Here is a 13,181-nt window from a genome sequence, read left to right on the forward strand (position 1 = left end):
TATTTTGGGACGTTATTTTTTTTTTTTTTTATTGACATAAAGTGTTACACTAAAACATACAACACAGTCATTAATGTAGATTACGACAATCCAGATAGGTACACAAACAGTATGTTGAGTGAATGAATCCTGGCACCCAAGCTAAGATTTAACTTGTGTTATGGGTACCAAGGCTCTCTCTAAAATGAAGGTGAAGCAATAATATTACATACAAGCTAAAGACAAATGTTTTAACATTAGTAGACTTAGGCTGGGTTGCACCACCCTACCCTAACTCTAATTTANGGTACACCTTGATGTAAGGAATCTAAATTTTTCTTTTAGACCTCACTGTTTTGGCCACCCTGTATTATTGTCGCCTTCTCATGTTTGCATAAGCATTTGACAGTTAAATATAGATAGGGTCATATCACCTGTTCGCGTCCTCTACCCAAATTGTATACATTCGACGAAACACTAAAAACAGTGCAAAATCATCATCTGACACACTGTCTGTCAATATTTGAGGCTTTCAAATTGCAAGAGTCATCATTCACTGTTTTAAAGGGAGATCCGTAGTTTGGACGCAAATAGAGCAGTGGACGGTAACAGGCGGATTTACCCTATTTTGACGGTGGATCACCGTTGCACAGCCTTGGTCGATATTTAGCAAATGTCACTTAATATCAGGGTCACGGCATATTTACAAGAATTTCAGGTGGCTTGAAAACACATTTACACCTGTATTCACAAACGATGCTTGCTTAAGTGAAGCAGCAAATCGAACGCACAGCGTTGAATAGAGCTCTGTGATTGGTTCGTGTGTCACCCTGTGCGTCCACGCGCACTGTGAGACCTCATAGTAATGTTTGTGAATACGGGCGTTACCTAACGACATAAATGTATACCTATGTAACAGTAGCTTTTGGCCGTGGCTTCGTCCGCTTGAATTTCAGTTTGTCACAGACTTCTTTATTCCGATACATAACTCGTGGAACCCTAAATGGTCACATGAGACCGCGGTAACAATTGATTTTTATTGTGTCTCGATTCGTCTTTAAGGCTACACAGTTATAGGTAAATAAATATACATACTGTAAAGTTTCATCAAAATCCGTTCAATCGTTTTTGAAACAAACAGTTCTAGTTACAAACTTTCGCGTTTACTACATAATATAAGCAAAAGTAGGATAGTAGGACAAATAAGGACTACTCTATTACAACAACATAGTTAAGTACAATCATTGCCTACCTTTTATTTTATACCCAAATAACAAGGCACAGTTCTCTAGAACAACTAATCTCAAACGATACCAGATTGCGAACAAAATTACGACATCAGATAAGTAAGTTTTAGAGGGCTCACAGACGAGCGACTTATGTCGGCGACTGCTTGCGATGAAGTAGGCGACGGTCAGCGACTGTCGGCGACAGTCTCCGAATCGCAGCTTTCGCTGTAATGACATTGATACTCAGAATATACGTTAGTGACTGCCCGTCGCGATGAATCGGCGTGTCGGCGATATTCGGGATGCGTCGGCGACCGTCGTCTTATTAAAATAACTGTCATTGGCGATTATCAGCGACTGTAGCAGACGAGGCGAAGAAGATCGGCAAGACTTGGAGCGAGATCAAACGCGAAGCTCAAGACCGAATGGAGGACTGTTGTGGACGCCCTAGCATTTAGGGGACATAGGACATTAAGTACCTAAGTCAAGTCGCCGAATTAAGTCGCAAGCAGTCGCGTATTGTCGCTCGTCTGTGAGGTCCCTAACTAAACAAACTTTGAGAAGGCACGGGTTAAGCTAGATAAAGACAATAGGCTCTTAGCTGCCCCATTATGATCTAATTCGGGTCTCTTAGACCCTAGATTTGTTGGGAATTCAGGGTCAAGGTATTTTGGGACGTTATTTACGTAACTATTACGGTTACAAACAAGTTAAGGTTAAAATATGTCTATATCCATAGCAGAATGAGATTTATATGGTTCTAAGCTATGCGACTTCGTACAAAATCGTTGAAAGATTTTTTCCGGTTTTCACAACATTTTTCATTGATGTTCTGCTCCTATTTGGTCGTAGCGATGGTAAGGCTCAACACATTTTTTTTTTTAAATCGGAATTGTAGTTCCTGTTGTTAAAGCATTCAACCAAACAAACTCTAAAAAAACGTTTCGTTTTCTGACTTTACTGATACATATAGGTAATTATGTAACAGACGTTTTGGGTAGATAAGTTTTTCTAAAGTTTTATCTAACAGTTACAACAAAATAATCGTATTTAATTAATTATTTTCTCTCCAGCTCCGTTTCAGTGTCCAGGAGCGTAGTCAAAAGACATTTTCTCGAGTAATTGAGTCCGCAATTTAAATATCCGTGGGTCTCACTTTAGATTTCAAAGGTGAAAGAATCTAACTACCGTCGCTTTGAGCAATAATGATTCCATTGTCGGTGCATATCGATGTCGGTGTAGGCTACAATCGATTCTGTGACCTGTTTGCGAATGGACTTTGCAACTGTGGGTATAATTTAACTACTATTGCATAGAATATTAAAGAATATCGATCCAAAGATGTTGCTCGGTAAAAGCTTTTCTGTGGGTACAGTTTGCAAGCATTTTGTTTCATTCGTTTTTTTTCCAGCCAAATGACATTTACTGCTGAACAACCTACTCGATGTAATTTTAATTTAAAACCTTATTTGCACCATGAAACAGAGTACAAAAGGCAAGGAGAGTTGTAACAGAGGTAAGATGTGACACTGTCGATTTTTTGGAACTTATTAACCACTAGCGAGCTCATAACAAAGCGCATTAAGTCGCTGTTGCGACTGCGAGCTCGCTGATAGTTAAAATGTTTGCAAACATCGACTATGTCACAACTCTCCCCGGTCTCCCGTACTTTTGGTGAACAAACCAGCATGACACAAACTGACTGGCTGACTGACACAGTGATCTATCAACGCACAGCCTAAACCACTGGACAGATCGGGCTGAAATTTGGCATGCAGGTAGATGTTATGACGTAGGCATCCGCTAAGAAAGGATTTTACGAAACTCTACCCCTAAGGGGGCAAAACGGGATCCACGCGTACGAAGTCGCGGGCGGCCGCCAATCCCAACTAATATTATAAATGCGAAAGTAACTCTGTCTGTCTGTCTGTCTGTTACGCTTTCCCGCTTAAACCTCGCAACCGATTTCGATGAAATTTGGCAGGGACATAGTTTGAGTCCCGGCAATGGACATAGGATAGTTTTTATCCCGGTTTTTGAAACAGGGACGCGCGCGATAAAGTTTTTCTGTGACAGACAAAATTCCACGCGGGCGAAGCCGCGGGCAGAAAGCTAGTATTTAATAAACAACAAAAACTTTCAATTTACTTAAAGGTACACACTGCTTTCATTACAAATAAGCAGGACTTACAAAAGGGCCTTTTTTAACCTAATAAAAAGTCTACCAGTCATTATGTTAGAGTCCCATTTCAAAGAAGTGCACCCTCTGTTATAAATCCAGCACAGAAGCTTTGACGTACAATTGCTTTACAAAACAACGTGTGTTCTTTCAGCTTGGATGAGCGAAATTAGGTTACGTCGAGCCACGTTGTCCGTGTGTTGGCTTAGTAAAGTACCTGATGGGCAAAGAATAAAGTGTTGGGCAGAAGGTCCAGTTTTGAGAAAATCTACTCAAATTGTTTTATTGGTTGGGTTGATACGAAAGAGTGATGTATCTCAGTTAAAATTAAACAGACTGAAGAAATCTCTTAAACGATTTTGCCTTATTGCAGTTTTTTGTGTAGTTTGTGAGTTGGGACAGAACTTTCATAGCTAACAACTGTCTTTTTCTAATGATCTTACGATTCATATCTTAAATCTCATAATCGATAGTAAAATTAATGAATGACTGTAGTAACGGCTATAGTATCACTCAAGCTCTCATATTTTACATAGTCTCCTGAAAACGTTTCTATAAAAAACACGTTTAAAGGTTGTTCCAAACTTATTACGTCACACTGACACCGGAGTCAGATGGTCATTTTGGAACATCCTATAAACAAAAAAAAAAACAACCAATCCCTACTCCATCTCAAAATACGCGTTCTATCATAAATAAAAGGTACAAACATTACTAGCATCTTTTTGAGCATCCAATTTTTGACCTATAACCTCATTTTCTGCCTAACTCGCACTACACTACCTGTCCCCACTCAGCTTACCCTGAAATGGGTAATTAGAGGAAAAATGGCTCTTGAACATTGTACAGTCTACACATCAAGTTCAAGTCTTATGCAGTTGCAATAAAAGCGATTTTGCAAAATGTATGTTGTATTGATTGTATAGTCGCCAGAACATCAGAGATTTTGTTGAAAAGTAGCATCTATTGTCACAACACATAAGGCTGTGTTTGATTTGATAGTAGACCTAAAAAGATTTTTGCTCTTACGAGCGCTGCGAAATAATGCATGCAGATGATTGGTTTCGTATGTTATTACAGTAGAATTAGAGTGATAGTCAAATGGGGACTAAATCAATACTTACAAGAAATAGGTAAGGTTTTATATATCATCGACATAGATATTTTTTATGCAGGACAAGGCAGGTATTTGACCGCAATCGTACCTGGTGTAAGTACATATTATCTGCCCTGTAAGTGCCTATTCACTCTAGCCTTGAAAAGGCCTGTAGGCCTAAGATGCGCGCCGCGATAACTTTTATCGACGTCAAAATGTATGGGCAAAATCGATAAAATGGCGTGATAACCGCTTATCGCGGCGCGCATCTTAGGCCTACTGGATTATAGTGTTCAGGAAAGACAGCAGCAGGCAGCGAGTTCCAGTCCCTAGCTGTTCGCATTATAAAATAATCATCGAAACGCTTAGTGTGAGCTGATAGAATGTCGACAATGTAAGGATGGTACGCTAACCTGTTTTGGACTAAATTCAACGCAGAGTAATGCTTATTAACTTTTCACAGAAAACACTGCAAAAATGAATTTATTTTATTCATCATCATCATCAACAGCCCTTTACAGTCCACNCTAATTTACGTAACTATTACGGTTACAAGCAAGTTAAGGTTAAAATATGTCTATATCCATAGCTGAAGCTATGCGACTTCGTACAAAATCGTTGAAAGATTTTTTCCGGTTTTCACAACATTTTTCATTGATGTTCTGCTCCTATTTGGTCGTAGCGATGGTAAGGCTCAACACATTTTTTTTTTAAATCGGACTTGTAGTTCCTGTTATTAAAGCATTCAACCAAACAAACTCTAAAAAAACCGTTTCGTTTTCTGACTTTACTGATACATATATGTAGGTAATTATGTAACAGACGTTTTGGGTAAATAAGTTTTTCTAAAGTTTTATCTAACAGTTACAACAAAATAATCGTATTTAATTAATTATTTTCTCCCCAGCTCAGTTCCCGTGTCCAGGAGTGTAGTCAAAAGACATTTTCTCGAGTAATAAAATTGAGTCCGCAATTTAAATATCCGTGGGTCTCACTTTAGATTTCAAAGGTGAAAGAATCTACCGTCGCTTTGAGCAATAACGATTCCTTTGTAGATGCATATCGACGTCGGTGTAGGCTACAATCGATTCTGTGACCTGTTTGCGAATGGACTTTGCAACTGTGGGTATAATTTAACTACTATTGCATAGAATATTAAAGATATCGATCCATCGTTGTCGCTCGGTTAAAAATGTATTGTGATCGGTACAGTTTATGTGCTAACTTTTTGCCGGTCATTTGATTTTTTTTTTCAGCCAAATGACATACACTGCTGGACAAAATCCTAATCAAAACACCATTAGTAAATCGTAAACTGGCCATTTTGGAGGCTTGGAAGGGAGGCTGTCAGCTCAGAGTGACCATACCAAAACTTGTACTAGATTTTGTAAAAACGCAACATTACGTCATTTTTTGAACCATTAGATATTTTTGATACTCCAACTTTTTCATTTTTCATCAGTATTTTTATTTTTAGCGGTTGATGGGGGTTGCCAAGTGGTACCTACTTACTTTTGGCAAATAAAACAGCATGACACAAATATTATACAAACAAAAAAACATTTACTTAAAGATATACACTGCTTTCATTACAAATAAGCAGGACTTACAAAAGGGCCTTTTTTAACCTAATAAAAAGTCTACCAGTCATTATGTTAGAGTCCCATTTCAAAGAAGTGCACCCTCTGTTATACAATCCAGCACAGAAGCTTTGACGTACAATTGCTTTACAAAACAACGTGCGTTCTTTCAGCTTGGATGAGCGAAATTAGGTTACGTCGAGCCACGTTGTCCGTGTGTTGGCTTAGTAAAGTACCTAATGGGGCAAAGAATAAAGTGTTGGGCAGAAGGTCCAGTTTCGAGAAAATCTACTCAAATTGTTTTATTAGTTGGGTTGATACGAAAGAGTGATGTATCTCAGTTAAAATTAAATAGACTGAAGAAACTCTTAAACTATTTTTTGTGTAGTTTGTGAGTTGTGACAGAACTTTCATAGCTAACAACTGTCTTTTTCTAATGATCTTACGATTCATATCTTAAATCTCATAATCGATAGTAAAATTAATTAATGACTGTAGTAACGGCTAATAAGTAGTAGTAATAGTAACGATAAGCTCTCATATTTTACATAGTCTCCTGTAGGCCTAAGATGAGCGCCGTGATAACTTTTATCCACGTCAAAATGTATGGGCAAAATCGATAAAATGGCGTGATAACCGCTTATCGCGGCGCGCATCTTAGGCCTACTGAAAACGTTTCTATAAAAAACACGTTTAAAGGTTGTTCCAAACTTATTATGTCACACTGACACCGGAGTCAGATGGTCATTTTGGAACATCCTATAAACAAAAAAAATAAAACAACCAATCCCTACTCCACTCACAAAATACGCATTCTATCATAAATAAAAAGTACAAACATTACTAGCATCTTTTTGAGCATCCAATTTTTGACCTATAACCTCATTTTCTGCCTAACTCGCACTACACTACCTGTCCCCACTCAGCTTACCCTGAAATGGGTAATTAGAGGAAAAATGGCTCTTGAACATTGTACAGTCTACACATCAAGTTCAAGTCTTATGCAGTTGCATTAAAAGCGATTTTGCAAAATGTATGTTGTATTGATTGTATAGTCGCCAGAACATCAGAGATTTTGTTGAAAAGTAGCATCTATTGTTACAACACATAAGGCTGTGTTTGGTTTGATAGTAGACCTAAAAAGATTTTTGCTCTTACAAGCGCTGCGAAATAATGCATGCAGATGATTGGTTTCGTATGTTATTACAGTAGAATTAGAGTTATAGTCAAATGTGGACAAAATCAATACTTACCAGAAATAGGTAAGGTTTTATATTTCATCGACATCGATATTTTTTATGCAGGACAATGCAGGTATTTGACCGCAATCGTACCTGGTGTAAGTACATATCTGCCCTGTAAGTGCCTATTCACTCTAGCCTTGAAAAGGCCTGGATTATAGTGTTCAGGAAAGACAGCAGCAGGCAGCGAGTTCCAGTCCCTAGCTGTTCGCATTATAAAAGAATCATCGAAACGCTTAGTGTGAGCTGATAGAATGTCGACAATGTAAGGATAGTACGCTAACCTGTTTTGGACTAAATTCAACGCAGAGTAATGCTTATTAACTTTTCACTGAAAACACTGCAAAAATGAATTTATTTTATTAATATTAATAAAAACTAATTAAGACGTTATTGAGTCCACAAAAACTTTACAAAACTCCAAAAATAAATGTATTTGTAGAAAGAGACAAAATCAAACGCTTATTCTTTTATACAGTGTGAGTCACGTTAAAGTGTACATATGAAAATAGATGAAACTAGATCTATTTTTATCGACAAAAAAGAGGTCAAAATTTTTTTGAGATTTTTTTTTTATTTTTTATAGAATTTTTTTTCTTCCAATTACTTATTGTAAAGAAAACGTAATAACTTTTAAACTAAGCGGTATATCCTAATAAAATAAAAACAGTAATAATGCTAAATAACAGGCGATACTAAAAAAATACATAAAATATACAAAAAAGGCCAACAAATAATAAAAAATGATACTTTTTGAAAAAAATCTGCTTTTAAATTCGTGTTTTTTTGGTTATTTAATAAATTTCTCCAAAAAATGCCCTTATAACTGGTGGTTTTTATTACTTTGTATTATTCTCTATCGTATTACCTTCGTAAAACCAAAAATCGCATGTCTCTATCCCTATCACAACGTTTGCAATGATCGTTTGAACTAAGCCTCTCCGGGCGCGCCATTCAACGCTTCGTTAACAACGAAACTGAAAATGGCTCTAGATTTGTTATTTTGATAAAGACAACTTAGATTTCAAATAAAAACAAAAGATTTCGAAGTAAAATAAGCATTTTAGTTAAAATTAAAATTTGTCTCTACCTGTAGCGGAGAATAATGTTGGGGCAGGCCTTTGTTCAAACGATCATAGCAAATGTTGTGATAAGGATAGAGACATGCAATTTTTGGTTTTATAAAGATAGTCCGATAAAGAATAATACAAAGTAATAAAAACTACCTGTTATAGGGGCATTTTTTGGAGAAATTTATCAAATAACCAAAAAAACACGAATTTAAAAGCAGATTTTTTTCAAAAAGTATCATTTTTTATTATTTGTTGGCATTTTTTGTGTATTTTATGTATTTTTTTAGTATCGCCTGTTATTTAGCATTATTACTGTTTTTATTTTATCAGGATATACAGCTCAGTTTAAAAGCTATTACGTTTTCTTTAAAAAAAGTAATTGGAAGAAAAAAAATTCTATAAAAAATTAAAAAAAAATCTCAAAAAAATTTTGACCTCTTTTTTGTTGATAAAAATAGGTCTAGTTTCATCTATTTTCATATGTTCACTTTAACGTGACTCACACTGTATAATATATGAAAAGTTGTCCTCTATATTAATGCTGAAATAAATAAAATCAAAATTCATTTTCATTCCAAATCAGCATGTAAAAGAAAAGGTAGCAACGTGAAAACCTAAAAACGCGGTATCAGAACAAAGTCGTATCTGAAAAACGATATCAGGCAGAATCATCCAATTTGACTTTCAAATGTATGGTTTACTATTCCACCCTTGTCATAATGTTTCTGGAATTGTCGGATTTTACCAACGCACTTTACATTTTTATATCCGACTTAATTTTAGTGCTAAATCCTGTTTAGGACGTTTTAGTGGTTAACTCATTAACATAGTAGGACTTCTTAGCAATAAAGAGATCATATTTTAGAAGTTTTTTCTACTACACTAATATTAATAGGTAGACCAACGATCTGGTGAAGGTGCCTGGATGCGAGCGGCGCAGGACCGGTCTTTGTGGAAATCCTTGGGGAAGGCCTTTGCCCAGCAGTGGACGTCTTTCGGCTGAAACGAACGAACGAACGAAGAGGGGTTGACGGGCTCTCTCTCGGGACGTCAATTAATACATACTTTTACAAGCAAAGACTTATTGATTTCAAAGGTAAAAAAATAAATATTTTACGGTAAGTACTTACTTAATTGAAAAGTAACTAATTGGTTTTTCTAGGCTTTGTTAAATTATGCCTTGTCATGAAATAATTGAGTAAGTTTTGTGTATTGAATTTATTGGTTAATGGCGTCAAATATCCAATAATTTATTGAGCTTCTCTTAAAGAATTTATACATCAACAGAATCCTTTGACGTATATTTTTCGCCAACGTAATGAAGTTTTCGTTGACGTCGAACTTAAAGTCAATTTAAGCAGTTAATTGAAAACTAAATTGGATTGAAGACTAAGTTTTAAAAAGGTTGAGCCTTGATTGGGCACTAACCAATTATTGGTACGACTTTGTGCCTTCTAAAAGTTTAGCAAATTACGATTTGCTACAAAGTTGGTTCGTTACAGAAAAACATGTGTACAGTCAGCGTGAAATAGTTCGTGTCACCCAAAGTGGTCAAAAAGTTGACAACACAACCTTATTCCAATTGTAACAAAGACGTGTTGCGAACTTTTTGGCTACTTTGGGTGTCACGAAATATTTGACGCTGACTGTAAATGTAGAGTCCCAGTTGACCAATGGGTCAAAATGTGTGTCACAATGGGTTCGACTCAGGACAGTACGAAAATAAGCCTAACCTTTAAAAACTAAGATGCGAATCAGACTTTCCAAATTTTTTTTTTGCGAAAAATACCACGATTAAAAATAATAAAGATAAAGTTGTATTGTTAAATTGTTCTATAGAGATACTGATTACAAAATCATCCTGTATAGGAGAATGCCATGCATCCTATTATGCGTTCACATACAGCCCTTAGTAGGTCACATAATTGCTCTATTATGATGTCCCGGGCACATCGACTTTTTATGCCCTGTGCCTAAAGGGCACAAAAAGAACACTCCTATTACCGTGTCATCACTGCTTTTTAAACTCCGTGATATTTTCTCGTGTAAGAAAATATACTGAAATAACTGCTTTACTTTCTTACTTTAAATGAAAATATTATGTCTACAGTGTGCTTACCATGAGTTTACTTTAGGTGTGCTTTCTAGCGAGTAATTACTTACGTAAAAAAACGATATTAAGGCTGGGTTGCACCATCTTACTTTAACTTTGACAAACGTCAAAAATCTGTCAAACTCCATACAAAAAGCACCGGTTATCGTCATAGTTACCGTCAAAGTTAGGTGGTGCAACTCACCCTAAATGTATGGCAATGTATAGTGCCCCTAGCGGCTACTTTCAACTTAAATCTTCATAGATTTTTGATGGACTCGCTAGCAAGTAAAATTAACGTAAACTCATAGCAAGCACACAGGCTTGTTTGTACTGTTATCAGTACTAACGAGTAGTACAAGCAAGTTGTGTCAACGAGATTAAATCGCATAATGGGTTTCGGCAGATGGTAGTACAATATCCAGTTTCTGTATGGTTGTGAATTCTGGGTTAAACTTCTACCTTGGGCCTGATCATTACTTTCCATCAGAGATAAAGAGAGATAATTTCTTTACATAGTATAAGCGCTCCTGCACACGACGCCGCTACCGCGCCGCCGCCGCGTCTTTGCACTGTTTATACGCGCCGCGTGAACACCGCTGCCGCGCCGCCGCCGCGCCGCGGGCGAAATTATGCTTTGATGGCGCGGTGACGGCGCGGCGGCGGCGCGGCGGCGAGGTTGACTCGGTGCGTATGAACAGTGTAGCGGCGCGGTGGCGGCGTCGTGTGCAGGAGCCCTAAAACGAAGTCATCCCCGCTGTCTGTGCGCTTAGAGGACGTAGCACACTTATCAACCCGGAAAGGGATCGTAACCGTATCAACTCGAGGCGGCCAGTATTATTTGTATGAAACTCCATACTGCAACGCACACCTTATCCGCTCCGTAACGTAAACGCCTAGCCTCGCGGTTGGCAGCGAAACTTTGTCCACCTAGATTTTGGTATTAAATGTTTTAACTCCATTTTCCAGTAAATTTAATGTTTCTTTATTTTAGAGGGTGTTTACTTCAGTTCCAGATAAAGCGTTAGCCTATAAAACTAAAACTAAGTCATCCGCCGTATTTGTGTGTCTGGTCGCAATAAACTCAAAAAAATATTAGACAGATTTTCATGCAGTTTTCATCGATAGTTTGGTAGATAGCTAGTACTTATAAGTATGTAATTTTTCAAGGTATTCTTAAAGACTCCTTCATACGATTACATTGTTGGTCTTTCTGTTACAAACTGAATTTCACGCAAGCAAAGCCGCGGAAAAAGCTAGGATTATCTTAATAGTACTAAACATCTTCTATTTTATCTCTTGCATCCCAATAAATTGTCTATTTATTTGAAATTCAAACTTTGATTTTACAGGGGAACGAAAATTAATTGAATTCCATGCATGAAATAAGTGTTTTTATGAAGTTGTGGCTTTGGTTATGTCTACCTACAACCCTATTATTCTAAAAGATAGCTTAGTATGACTATTGTATCAAATATTTCAGCCAGGTTAAATATACCTACGTGTACACGACATGCCACGTCATAATACATATAAATTGATAACCAAGACAGAGTATGAACTACGATGTTTATGTCAGTCAATCATAAACGTATACTCGTATGTGTTCGGTGCCAAAAAAGTTACCCTTATCAGCTGTTTCTACTCAATTTACCACCGAATAAGAAATAGGTATTCAGTAGGTTCACATGCCACTGAAAAAGATAAATAAAGCTTTATGTAGTAATAAATAGATGCTATTTTACAATCTACTGCTGATATGCTGTCGATTTTTCAGACAAAGGCACATGGTATTTTTCCATAAATGTATACAGAGAACGACTCTTCTGATTAATTTCGTTGTGAGTCCAATAACAATTTAACTTCCCCCGGGATAAACTTGGCCTTCACTGGTTGGGTTTTTATTGGCGGTCAAGCTGCAGATCCTGGCTACACAGGAGTTGCAGCGGTGGGAACGAGAGATGGGAATAGTCCGGTATCTTCAGTAGACCTACCCATTTCTACTTCCATTGTCCCTCCGGGCTGTATAAAGCTAATGATTCAGAAAGTAATGTTTGCCCACGTCATTGTTGTCATAATTAGTGTGGACGCCTAATTAGACACGTCGGCCATTTTGTTTGCAAAAAATATTATATGTTTGATTGGCGCATAAAGTAGAAAGACTCGGAAGGACTGCTTTTGTACTGAATTGTAGAAAGAAAGAAATAATCAAAGAAATGAATTGATTGCCTATTGATTGCTTGCCACCTTTACGATGTCGTCTATCCACAAAGTGGACGTGGTCGTCCATCCATCATCTGTCCACAAGGCGTTGGGTGCAGGCTGCTACCAAACGCACAATATTAAAATCAGTGGGGGAGGCCTATGTACAGCAGTGAGCTGAGGCCCACTCTTACCGTGGATATCATTAGAAGCCATAATGGATAATGCGACCATCAGATCTCCCCAACCCGTCTGGATAGCGTGGGAAGGTAGAACAAATCCTCCATTCTGGCCAAAGTCAAAGTGTACGCCCAATCCTCCACTTGCCTCTGTTAAATTAGAGAGGGTCGTCTTTCCACATCATCCATTTGATTATCATTATCAAGTCATGAAGTCTCCATCACCCTGATCATGATGATAAGCTTTTGTTCCTTGTTTTGTAGAAATCAACGAGCCTACTCCTTTTTTCCATATTTTTGTCGACTCCATCAAAACAATTACATCATCGAA

Source organism: Ostrinia furnacalis, unplaced genomic scaffold, assembly GCF_004193835.3.
Source record: "Ostrinia furnacalis isolate ACB-3 unplaced genomic scaffold, ASM419383v2 OfSCF2395, whole genome shotgun sequence".
Lineage (NCBI taxonomy): Eukaryota > Metazoa > Arthropoda > Insecta > Lepidoptera > Crambidae > Ostrinia > Ostrinia furnacalis.